Here is a 12,462-nt window from a genome sequence, read left to right as displayed (position 1 = left end):
TGGAACCTCGTCTCTACTAAAATTACAAAAATTAGCTGGGCATGGTGACGCACGCTTGTACTCCCAGCTACTTGGGAGGCTGAGGCAGAAGAATTGCTTGAACCCAGGAGGCGGAGATTGTAGTGAGCCAAGATCGTGCCACTGCACTCCAACCTGGACAACAGAGCAAGACTCTGTATCAAAAAAAAAATTCTATAATGAATATACATACATAAAATATAAAAAGAGGATATGAAGTCAAAGAGGTAGACTATTATCAAGGTTCTGCTATACTGCTTTCTAAAATTGTGGATCTAGTTAAACACCATATTCTCATTCCATGTCCCCCACAAGCATGGAATATTATCATTTGTTTGAATATTTGATAACTGAAAGGTAAATGTGGCATTCCATTATTATAACTTGTACTTATAAGGAAAGCAATTTAAATAAATGGAATCATGCCACATTTTTAATTGAAATGTATTAAAAGATCATTTTATCTGATCATTAAAAATATATCCAGCCTGGTCAACACAGTGAAACCCCGTCTCTACTAAAAATACAAAAAATTAGCTGAGCATTGTGGTGGGCATCTGTAATTCCAGCTACTTCGGAGGCTGAGGCAGGAGAATCGCTTGAACCCAGGAGGTGGAGGTTGCAGTGAGCCGAGATTGCACCATTGCACTCCAGCCTGGACAACAAGAGTGAAACTTCATCTCAAAAAAAAAAAAAAAAGCACATCCTGACTTTCAATCAGTGGTAAATACATGATACATACCTCTGAATTTCCTTTGTTCTTAAACATTTTATTTTACTTATTGCTACTTTTTTTCTAAAATAGAGATGAGGTCTCACCATTTTGCCCAGGCTGCTGTCAAACTCCTAGGCTTAGGCAATAATCCTTTCATCTCAACCTCCCAAAGGGTATTGTTACTTTTAAAAATCAGAGTTAGAGATGTCATTGGTTTGGTCCACAGAAAAGGCAGACTTCTTATTGCATATCCAAAATTTGCAACTGAGTTCAAATAATTCCATTTTATAGCTGAAAACTCTATTTTTAGACACCGAAATTTAATTGATTAATAGTCACAGTAGTCTCACACTACGTGGAATTATTGTTTTTTATCCTCAAAACTTGTCTTAATTTTGCTTTACATTTATGGCATTTTATTTTTATTATACATTGTTTTCCAAAGTATTGAATGCTATATTCTTATTTTTTTTAAACTCAAACCTAATTGTTGGTAGGCTTCTACAAGCATTTTGCATTATCATTCAAGCTAATTGTACTTAAAAACAACAAAGAAAACAGGTATGAGGATTACCAGCTTGAAGGCAGACTCACTCCCTAGAAAAGTGTCCACATACCAACTTTAGCAGGATGTGGGATTTTTGCCATTGACTTTTTTCCATTCATGGTCTCACTTGTGAACAGTGTAAGTGAAATGAGCTGGTTGGTGGTCTGCGCCTGTCCGGTCATTGCTGGGAAACCGTCAGGATTACAATGGTCCTTTGTTGGCTGGCTTGGCAGCGATGCCAGGAGCTGAATGGGCCACAGAGACTGAACCAGTTACGACGACTGCTCTGTCCTCTCAAACAACCAGAAGCCCTCCCCATCTCTTAGCCCAACCACCCTGAGATGACAGCATGGATGTGGAGATGCTCCAGTTGCCCCCACCAATATGCTGTACCAAACTGCTCAATGGAAAATTCTGGCTTTCTGATGGTCACTCTCAAATTCAGGAGGAACGCTAATGTCACCAGAAACTTGCAAAAGAATGTAGAAAAGCAAGATAAAAAGTAAATCACACAAAAAAACACGGGTATAATGGTGTGCTAATCAATCTCACTGAAATCGCCTGGTGATTGTTAGCTAAATAGCTGAGAGGAGGGAGAATAAAAGATGAAATAAGAAACAAAAATCAGAAAGAAAAAAAAAAAACAGGGGAAAAAAAAAAAAAAAAAAAAAAAAAAGAAAGCTCCTGGAGGCAGGCAGCCCAAAAGTCTGATCTGACCAATTTAGGTCATAGTGATTTTTTATTTGTTGGTTTTTGTCATATTAGATCTCCGAGAGCCTAGATTTTTAACTTCACATGCAGCCCCTACTGACAGAGAGAAGGAAACTGAAGATTATGAAGCAGGTAGGATAAAAAGATGATTAAATATAAAACAACTTGCTTTCTCTTCTAACAGCTTTCTGCTCACCCAGACTTCTGGTTTTATTTAAAAAGGCACTGCCTTTGGAAACACATAGGGTCTTTTCAATAGGAAAAGATCAAATGATGTTAATCAGGCCATGAGGCCTAATGCTTTAATGCAACTGTCTCTTTACATTATACACATTCCCGCTCTATAAGGGGGAATGATTTTTATCCTAGCATTTCTTTTTTCTCCTCTTCTCTTCCTCCCCCTCCTCCTCCTTCTCTGTCTCTCGCTTTAAATCTTAAGTTTGACCAATCCGTACAGAATATGCTTTATTCTGTAATACTTCCTTTCCAACCCCCAACAAGGAACAATCTATTGTTGTGTCTTACAATGAAGAAAGACAAGATGGTGGGACAATGCGTCCCCCTTCTCTTCTCCACGTTCCTCACATTTTTGGTTGCTCATTTTGGACGACATTTCAGTGCACTGCACGTAGCCCCGGTTTCTGTCTTCTAATCACCTTTTCTCCTGCTCAGCTATGGGTTCTGCCTGATAGATTCAGTTCCATTTAACTACAGATGTAAATGCATTTACAGCTGTTCTCAATAGCTTTTTTTCAGTCAGTCTTTTCTTCAAGAACACAATCATCATAGTTTGAATTCTGTGGCATGTTAAGCCTGAAGTTGCAAAATGATTGTCTTCAGATATTTGACCTGCCACCCTGTTGATGTAGGATTAAACTTCCATAGGAATATAGAGCTATTGGAGCAGTGATTCTGGAAGAGGGGCATGTGGTAAGTAGAGTCACCTGGGGACTTCCTCAGGTTATAATCCCTTTCTCTCCTGAGATGCTAACATCCCTGCTGTAGAGTGCCTCTGTTACAATGGGAATGTGATCTATTTCTTAGGGGCATTAGGATGGAAAAATTCAGAGAACTAGAGAAACGGACTATAAATTCCACAAGATCAGGTAAACTACATATAACTTCCTCGTCTTTTTGTTCCCAAGCCCTCACGGGGACTGGCACATGGCAGATGCTCAAAAAAATCTTAAAGTATTGTCCTGTTTATGAATTAAAATAAAAACTTCAGGGAAACAAATTTTGTTTTAATATAAGAATTATCTAATAGTATGAAGCATTGTCCAAGGTGAGTTATCATGACAGATAGAAACTGGGGGTACTGGTATATCCATAGAGAGTTGACCCGATCTATGGGACTAACAGAAGGGCAGCCAGTTTGTCCCCAGGCCAAGAGAAAACCCTAATATGTTTTATTTCATGGCCATGAAAAGATTCATGATTTGGAGGGCATAAAGAGATGCATGCTGTCATATCATCAGTTTAAATCAGGGAAACAAATCCTTATGCCTTGCTTTCTGAAGATTCTGTTAAATTTGAACTAGAGTTTATTAAATCCTAAAGTTTAAATTTCTATGTATAATAATTTGGAGTTTATTACTAAGAATAATACTTGTACATTTGAAAGTCTCTGCGTACTTGAGTCTCTTTCTCTAGAGCTGGTACATATGAATGCTGGTACATATCAGCACAAAGATGCCTTCAGCCTGCAGACAGCAAAACCTTTTAACCTCACCTCTTTGGCATAGTAATTTGGAAACCAAATTTTGAAATAAGCTTGATAGTGGCGCACAAGAAAAGTCCAACATTTTCTTGAAACATTGGAAGTCTTTTGAGGTTTTGCCCTCTTCCTCTTCCTTTTTCCTGCTCCTGTTGTGTAATTCTGAACGACATTCATCATCCGAGGGAATGGGGTACGGTGATAATCACTTTTTGATATCAATGTGTTGCACAGTCATTTACACTGAACATCTGTGGCCTATTATAAGGAAGTCATAAAGTGGGAAGCCTCAGTGCCCACACAGGGCAAGACCATCAGTGTTGATGTGAAGATATTTTGGTCAAGAGCGCCACCTCTCAGCAGTGAATCAAACTGGCCCCCTGTGGGCCAAAATCCGAGGAACCATTGGCCAGTGGAAGAGTGAATTGTCTAGTCACTAGTATTTTCTCATTGCTCTTCACCCAGTTACTTTTATATTAAATAGTGAGAAAGTGCCTGAGACTGTACATTGTGTCTGTTTTAGTGGAAGCACACAGGAGGTGGATAAACCTGGGCTCTGAAAAATAGCCCTGAGTTTTCCGTGTCAATAGTTTTGCACTATCTGTGAATCCACTACTAAAAGAGGGTAATAGAAAATTCTTAGCTACTTATTTAAAAATGTAGATCCTTACAGAGTAAAACAAGTCTTCAAACTTTATCAAGGTTAAGAATTATTCCTTAGCGTTTTAGAGATCTTTGAGTTCTTCTAAGCCCTTTGTGTTATCGGTGAGGAATGTGGGGTTCAGAGTGGTGCAATGACTTTCTACGACACCCCTGTTGACTCCCCAGCCACTGACTGCTGCCCTCAGGCCCTTTCCTTTGAACCCTTTTCTTTGGATTCTCAGGATTTTACAGCTTAGAGGATACTGGAAAATTGAGACTAAATAAAAACTAATTGTGATATCTTAGATTGTAACTAAATAGATATTTTATCTTTATACATTTGTTGTATGTGGCTAGTGCTAATAAAGTACAAACCTCTCTATCCATAACACACACAAAACACAGATGTTGATTTCTGAATAAACTTATGTAAATCACTGCACATGTCTCTGAATTTATTCATGCAAAAATTTTGAAAAAGCAGTTTTAGATTCTTCTTTATAGGGAGCTTTTAAGTGATTTAAAATATACACCTGTATGTATTAATATGATTTGATGTTCATATAACATTTTCTAAGTAACTTGCCTTTTTATTTATTTATTTATTTTCTGAGACAGGATCTCACTCTGTCACCCAGGCTAGAGTGCAGTGGTGCGATCTCAGCTAACTGCAACCTCTGCCTCCTGGGTTCAAGTGATTCTGCCTCTGCCTCGTGAGTAGCTCGGACTACAGGCATGCACCACCATGCCCAGCTAATTTTTGTGTTTTTAGTGGAGATGGGGTTTCATCATGTTGGCCAGGCTGGTCTCAAACTCATAATCTCAAGTGATCCACCCACCTCGGCCTCCCAAAGTACTGGGATTATAGGTGTGAGCCACTGCACCTGGCCACTTGCCTAACTGACATGTTAGAGGGCAAGTGTGATAATAAGAAAATCTAAACTGCCTTTCTCATTGGATTGTTCTTACCATCAAATTCAATAATGTACTTGAAACTTCTTTGAAACATAAATCAAGTTTAAGTTAGTATTACAATGGCCAGAGCATTTGCTCACCACCATGTAGCATGCCAAGTGGAGGCGGTGTATTTAAAGGTTAAAAGCCAAGCTCTTTGACCTGCCAATTTGGATGGAATCCCAGCTTCACCACTCACTAGCTGTGTGACCTCTGGTGAGTGCTGAACTTGCCTAAGTTCAACATCCTGATGGAATATGAATGTAGTATTATAGATACCTTGTTGGGTTGTTATAAGTACAGTGATGCATGCAAGACACGAAGTGGGAGATCAAGCCCATAACACATCAATGTTAGTTTGTCTTCACATTATGAGATTCCCGGCTCTTGCTTTTCCTATGGTTCTGGGGGATAATCAATCTAGGAGAGTTTGGCCTGTTATCCCTTGAAACATTTACTTAGATCTCCTTTACTTATTTACAGAGCTAAGATGTCACCTCAAATAACATAGAACGAATTAATGTGTCATGAAACAAAAGCATCTTCAGTAAAGATTCAAGAGTTTGAGGGCTAAACCTGAGAATATATATTTTTTATTCTAACTTCCTCACTCTCATCTTCAGAGCTCTGTCCCTTTCAGAAAAATTCTACTTCAAGAGAAGATTTGGTTTCAGGATGTCTCCTGGACTGGAGGGATGTACCTAGTAAGTGTCCCCAATAATTTCAGACCCTTTATAAACTTTATGGATTTCATACATAACTCATTTTTTTTGCATTACAAATAATTTGGTTCATTTACTCTATTTTCCCTTTCTGATTTTGAACTTCACAAAGGGTTAGACTTTTTCTGTCTTTTCTCACTATACCTAATATTTATGTCACATGAATGATTTAAAGATCATTAATGCTCTGACATTATGTAAGCTTGGATTCCTGTTGTGTCTCACATACACTCTCGTTGGGTATCTCTGAAAAGTTTGCTTTAATTCTCTGAATCTCAGCTTTTTTGCTCACAAAATGAAGGCAACCTTACAGAGTGCCGATGAGTTTGGGAAATAATACCTGGAAAGCCCCCAGTATATAAATAAAAGCCTTCAATTAAAGCTCACTATTTTTTACAAATTAAAAAAAAAAATCAGGCTTTGGGGGATTGTTGCAGAAAAAAAAGGCCAAGCGCAGTGGCTCATGCCTGTAATCCCAGGACTTTGGTAGGCTGAGGCAGGATGATCGCTTGCGGCCAGGAATTTGAGATCAGCCTGGAAAACATAGTGGAAACTCATCTCTACAAACAAATTAAAAAGCTCACTATCAGTATTCGTCGTCTTTAAGTTGTCTATTACGGTTATTACCAGTATGATGGCCTTCATCTCTATGCATATGCCTAAGTATTGGCTCAGATTCCCAAGAAAAACATGGGAAAGGAGAAAAAAAAACGGAGGGGCATGTTGAAAGTAGGTCCCTTTTGCTAAACCCAAATCAGCCAACACAGAACAATAAATGTATTCCGTGGTCCAGAAGAGAAGGCCCAGCAGGTTTCGTGAGCCTGATAAAAGAGAACACTAATGAGATGGTGCCACTTAGTGGTCGTCTTGTAATACTACAGGCGGCTACTTAGCAGTGAGGCGTTCACGACCAAAGGGGCCTCCATGTGTTTTCCTTCTTGTCTTTATTGAGTAGGTGAGAAGATAGGCACAATGTTTCCACACTCTTCTCTCTAACCTGCCCTGAGAGGTGCCATGGCCAGCACCCATGATCTGTTTAGCAGCGCTTTGCAACTTTGCATGCTACTCCTATGTCATAGTTAGATCCTCTCTGTGCATATACATTAGCTCATTAGCAACTCGTCAGCAATTAACTATTATATTAATCAATCAAAAATAACAAAGAATGATGAGATTCTTCTTGACATTTGCAAGTTAAAATGTGGCCTTGATCACCATTCAGAATTCTCTTTCCCCAGTCTGAAAAGAAAGGCCGGCAGGGTGGGTGGTGGGGAATGCTTATCATTAATTATGAAAGCATAAGGAACAATGTTTTATCTGATGGTGGCTTCTGAAGCTACTTGCTGAAAATTATCTTTTACACTCAATGGTGTTGAATGAGGAGTCCTAAAGTGCTCTACAGACATTATCTGATGCAGTCCTAAATCCCTAGGAAAGAGAAAATGAGCAGATCTAATTATCCTTGTATTATTCATTCACTTCTTTATAGTAGAATCTATGGAGGGAAACTAAGCCCACCAATAGGGAAAAAAATCCAATAGCCCAAGTATAAAGCCATGTGTGCTTCAACTGTGAGGGGATCTTGTTTTAAAGGTTAGAATTTTAGAATTAGAAGCATTTTTTAAATTAGATGGTCCAGTTCCTTCTTTTATAGATGACAAACAGTTCTATGTTTATCTCACTCAGCTTTTGGTGATTTTGTGTTTTAACCTCGATTGCCATGTTTGGTTTGGTAACAGAATGGTCTGGCTCTATTAACAAGTCAGGCTATAAAACACCTTCTACAATGTGTCATTTATTGGGAGAGAGTGGGCCTGGGAGAGAATTAGAAACAGCTGAAGGCACATACAGGGCCATTGTGGCTCCTGTTTTAAAGGCAGTTTAAAAGCTCAAATGAAGAGAGAATGGGGAGAAACAGAAAGTTAGAAGAGAACAGATGTTGTTCAGCTGTGGCTCTGGCAATAAATGTGCTCTGGCCTTAGAGACAAGGAAGAATCATCTCTGGCAGTGTAACATGCTTTCTCCCTAACTCCCTGCCACCCTAGCCTCACCTGGACATGGGAGAAGAGAGGGACAGGTGTGTCACAATCCTGAATATGCTTGCTTTATAGAAACGTCACAACCTGGCCGAGCACGGTGGCTCATGCCTGTAATCCCAACACTTTGGGAGGTGGAGGTGGGCGGATCACCTGAGGTTAGGAGTTTGAGACCAGCCTGACCAACATGGAGAAACCCCATCTCTACTAAAAATACAAAATTAGCTGGTGTGATGGTGCATGCCTGTAATCCCAGCTACTTGGAAAGCTGAGGCAGGAGAATCGCTTGAACCTGGAAGGTGGAGGTTGTGGTGAGCCAAGATTGTGCCATTGCACTCCACTGTGGGCAACAAGAGCAAAACTCCATCTTAAAAAGAAAAGAAAAGAAAAGTCACAACCCTTGGACCAGTAGCATCTATTTTTATGGAACTTGGGAAACATCTCCCAAATATATTGGTTTTATTCATTAAATGAACTTTTCTTTTTCTTTTTCTTTTTCTTTTTTTTTTTTTTTTTTTTTTTTGAGGCAGAGTCTCACTCTGTTGCCCAGGATGGAGTCCAATGCTGCGATCTCAGCCCACTACAACCTCCGCTTCCCGTGTTCAAGCAATTATCCTGCAATTATCCTGCCTCAGCCTCCCAAGTAGCTGAGATTACAAGTGCCTGCCACCATGGCTGGCTAAGTTTTTGTATTTTTAGTAGAGACACAGTTTTACCATGTTGACCAGGCTGGTATCAAACTCCTGACCTCAGGTGATCCACCCACCTTAGCCTCCCAAAGTGCTGGGATTACAGGAGTGAGCCACTGGGCCTAGCTAAATGAACATTTTTGAGCTCCTGATTTGTGATGCTCTACAAACACCTGATGGTGCACACCTCCTTGCCTTTGGACAAGGTGATTCTGTCCCTGAAATGTGTCTCCTTTCTAAATCCACCACCATCACCATAATTTTCTTATCACCATGTCTAGAGGAGGCCATACTGGGTTCTAGGTTCTGGAGATAAAAGATGGATCAGACACAGTGTCTACCCTTAAGAATCTTTATGTCTAGTATCACCATCATGATAAAACTGCTCGAGAAATCCTCTATGAATCAGAAATGCAGTTCCAAAAAGTGAGAGAATTCTACAACTTTATGGTTTGTCATTTGGTATTTCCACTTTCTAAAGTCAAGTCCCACTTTGAAATGACAAGGGCAGTCATCAAAAATGAAACTTTGCCTAACATATAAGCTAAGAAAATTGTCTTTTCAATTAGGATGAACCAAAGACACACGTATTTCTTGATATGTACTTTATATAGAATAACATTTCTGCTCAGTATTACCTTGCAAGCTCTAAAATATGATTCCTTGGCAAGACAGCCACCTCAGATTCACCCAGTATTTACATGCCAGTATAAAATTCTAGCATAGCTCCTCTCCAATTGAAGTGTTATCCCCACATGGAAGACCCTAATGATTGCCAGAATCTCCACATTTCAATTTTGGAAAATCCAGGAGACCATGCAGGTACTGGAAAATATATAATCCATGGTGTTAACAAAGTTTAAGTCCTGACATAGATGTGGAACATTGGGCAAGTTATTTAACCTTTCTATGCTGTTTCCATACCTGTGGAAAGCAGATAATGCATTCTGCAGGGTTGTATGGATTCAAATGATATGGTAGAGATCCCAGCAAAGGGCCTGGCACAATAGGTGTTGTGTAAAGAAAGATATTATCATTGTCATATAAATACTTCTTGTACTCGCTCCCTGAAACTCTTGGCCACTCCTGCAACTCCTGTCCCTTCAACGAGAGTGCCCAACTATCTTGTACTTTTAGTGCAGCAAACATTGCCATTTTAGTAGCTGCCCTCTTATTTAATTTTTTTCCTTGTGTCAAAATCTGTTACTTGCAATATTCCCCACTTGTTGCCTTTGTTGTTTGCCATTCCCCTTCCTTATTTTCTTCTCTTTTCCACCACACTTCTACACTTCTTGGCTTGCATGCTGACATGGTTTGACTTTTATGACTCTTATAACATTTTAGTGGCTTTATCTTTTCTGGACATCAAACCAAGGGACCACTAAGTGCCAAGTGTCATTTGGGCAAAATTCAAATCCTGTTTTGGTTCGATGGTTTTACTGCTGGATGCTTTAGATTTTTTTTTTCTGTTAGACATAGTTTTAACTCTTCCCCCCCTTTAATTTTCTGGTTTCTATGCCATCCCAGATGCATGATATCACTGGAATTTTGGCCTCTAGGATAACTAAGATTTTGCTGCAAAATATACGTCTACTCTTTAATATTTAGAAATGCACTAGAACAACAACAACAACAGCATTTCCTTTGGTTAGAAGAAGAAATATTCCAAATGATTGGAAACTGAATATTTTCAGAAATTTTTCCTAGTTCTCGTTTCATGTAACTCATTCGGTGTATTACTTAACTTTGCTGCTGTTTTTGAGGAGTAACTATATTCCTTTGTATAACAGGAAAATGCTACTACTGAGTGCATGCCATTGTTTCATTTCTTTTTCTCTGTTTGGAGAAGGATTATGCCACCAGGTCTAAGACACCTGATGATTCATCACATAACAGCTGCCAGAGGCAGTGGCAGACCTCAAAGTCCTCTGTGAAATTCACCTGAAACCCTGCCTTATTCCTTATGATGCATGTAGATAAGCAGAGTCAAACTGTAGCTTTGGTCACTCTGAAAAGATAAAAGTCCAAGTCTATCCCATATAATAAAAATGGGGTTGTAGGGTAGCTAAAGCCTGTTGTACGATTATGAAAATCTGTAGTCTTTGAAGATGGTCATCCATGGAGAATCTCTGAAGTCTCACTAAAACATCGGTGTAAGAGATTATGGACTCAGAAAATTAAAACAAGATAAAACAGTAACGTTGTCTTTATATATGCAGAACCTCTCCACTCTGTAAGTCAGATGTGTCCAGAGGTGGCTCTAACACATCTGTTAATGGTGATTGGTTTCGAGCCTGAAGGCCAAACCGTCCTTGCTTAGCTTCAAGTTAACTGGAAGGAAGACCCGTCTTTTGTAGAGCAAAGTCTTCACCATCACTCTCAGCCACCAGAGACTTGGTTCACTCTGCTGCTGCTCCTTTGAACAGAAAGATTTCCGTTGGCTCTTTAGTGAATGCCTGATTTTACGGGGAAAGTAATATGCACCCTTTGACCTTTTTTTTTTTTTCTGTGCTACAATACTTTGCCACAGGCAAGAAAGTGGCAAAATAGAACAAAGCCCAATCTCTTTCCCTTGAACAAACATTCCTTTTGTAATGTTCCTTTGCTCCCAGACTTAATATCCTACACTTATCTTCTTTGAGCTGAATTTCTCTACTATAACCTAGTTACATAAATGATCAAAGCCATCCTCTAATTCCTCTCATCTTTCCAGTCTCTGTCAGGGGTAAGCTCGAGAGCTTTTCTACACTAATTAAAAGAGGAGATGCTATGTGAAACTTATTTGTTTACCTTATAACTCATTCATTTTAATATAAACATAGCATCAATTTTCTCCTGATTATAATTCATTGATGATGTAAGGAATGTAATTTTAAGCATTTTATTTTTAAACATATAGAGTGCAGTCTCCTAATCTTAGCATTATTGGTGTTTTGTGCTGGATAATTCTTTGTTGCAGAAGGTTGTCATGTGCGCTACAAGAATTTTAACAGCAGCCCTGGCCTCTGCCTCTTATTTGCTCCTCCCCTCCTCTGCCCCATTTCTGTGACAACCAAAAATGTATTCCAATATTGCCAAATGTCCCTTTTGGATAAAAGGAACCTGGGTCGAGAATAACTGATGTAAACCATATTCAACCGTTTTTTATCAAGGAAGATGCAGCAGGCCGGTGCAGCACTTCTTCCTTGCTTAAAGGAAAAAAACAGAACTTGGATTTTTGGTGAGACTTGATCTCTACTCTTTAGTCATCTCCCAGAATGTACTTATGAATTTTTTCTGATAAAATTTCTCAGATCCATCTACCGCTACCTATTTTCTTGCCCAATTCTTCACATAAATAAGTTTACAAAATCCATTTCAGACATGTAATTTCATTGAATTTCCACAACATTAAGAAGTGGGTACTAATAGCCACTGGGGAGTACCAAGTGCCACAAAAAGAAAGATTTGGAAGGAGACAGGCTAGAGCTTCAGTTCTTGCACCGTTTCCTGGCTCTGAAAACTGAGGCCAATTCTTTAGCTTTGGTGCACCTCAGTTTCCTCATCTGAAATGTGGAATCATTAACACCTTGGAGTGATATTGGGAGAATAAAACAAGATGGGAGATGTAACAATGCTTCACACTAACAGAGGCTCAATCAGCTGTACCTTTGATTATTATCACCCTGAGTCCAGAGTTCTGTGTGCTACATCACAGATTCATAGCAGCTT

Source organism: Chlorocebus sabaeus, chromosome 13 (genome assembly GCF_047675955.1).
Source record: "Chlorocebus sabaeus isolate Y175 chromosome 13, mChlSab1.0.hap1, whole genome shotgun sequence".
In the NCBI taxonomy this organism is placed as follows: Eukaryota; Metazoa; Chordata; class Mammalia; order Primates; family Cercopithecidae; genus Chlorocebus; species Chlorocebus sabaeus.
The sequence above is the reverse complement of the archived record's forward strand: the minus strand, read 5'-3'. Positions refer to the sequence as shown.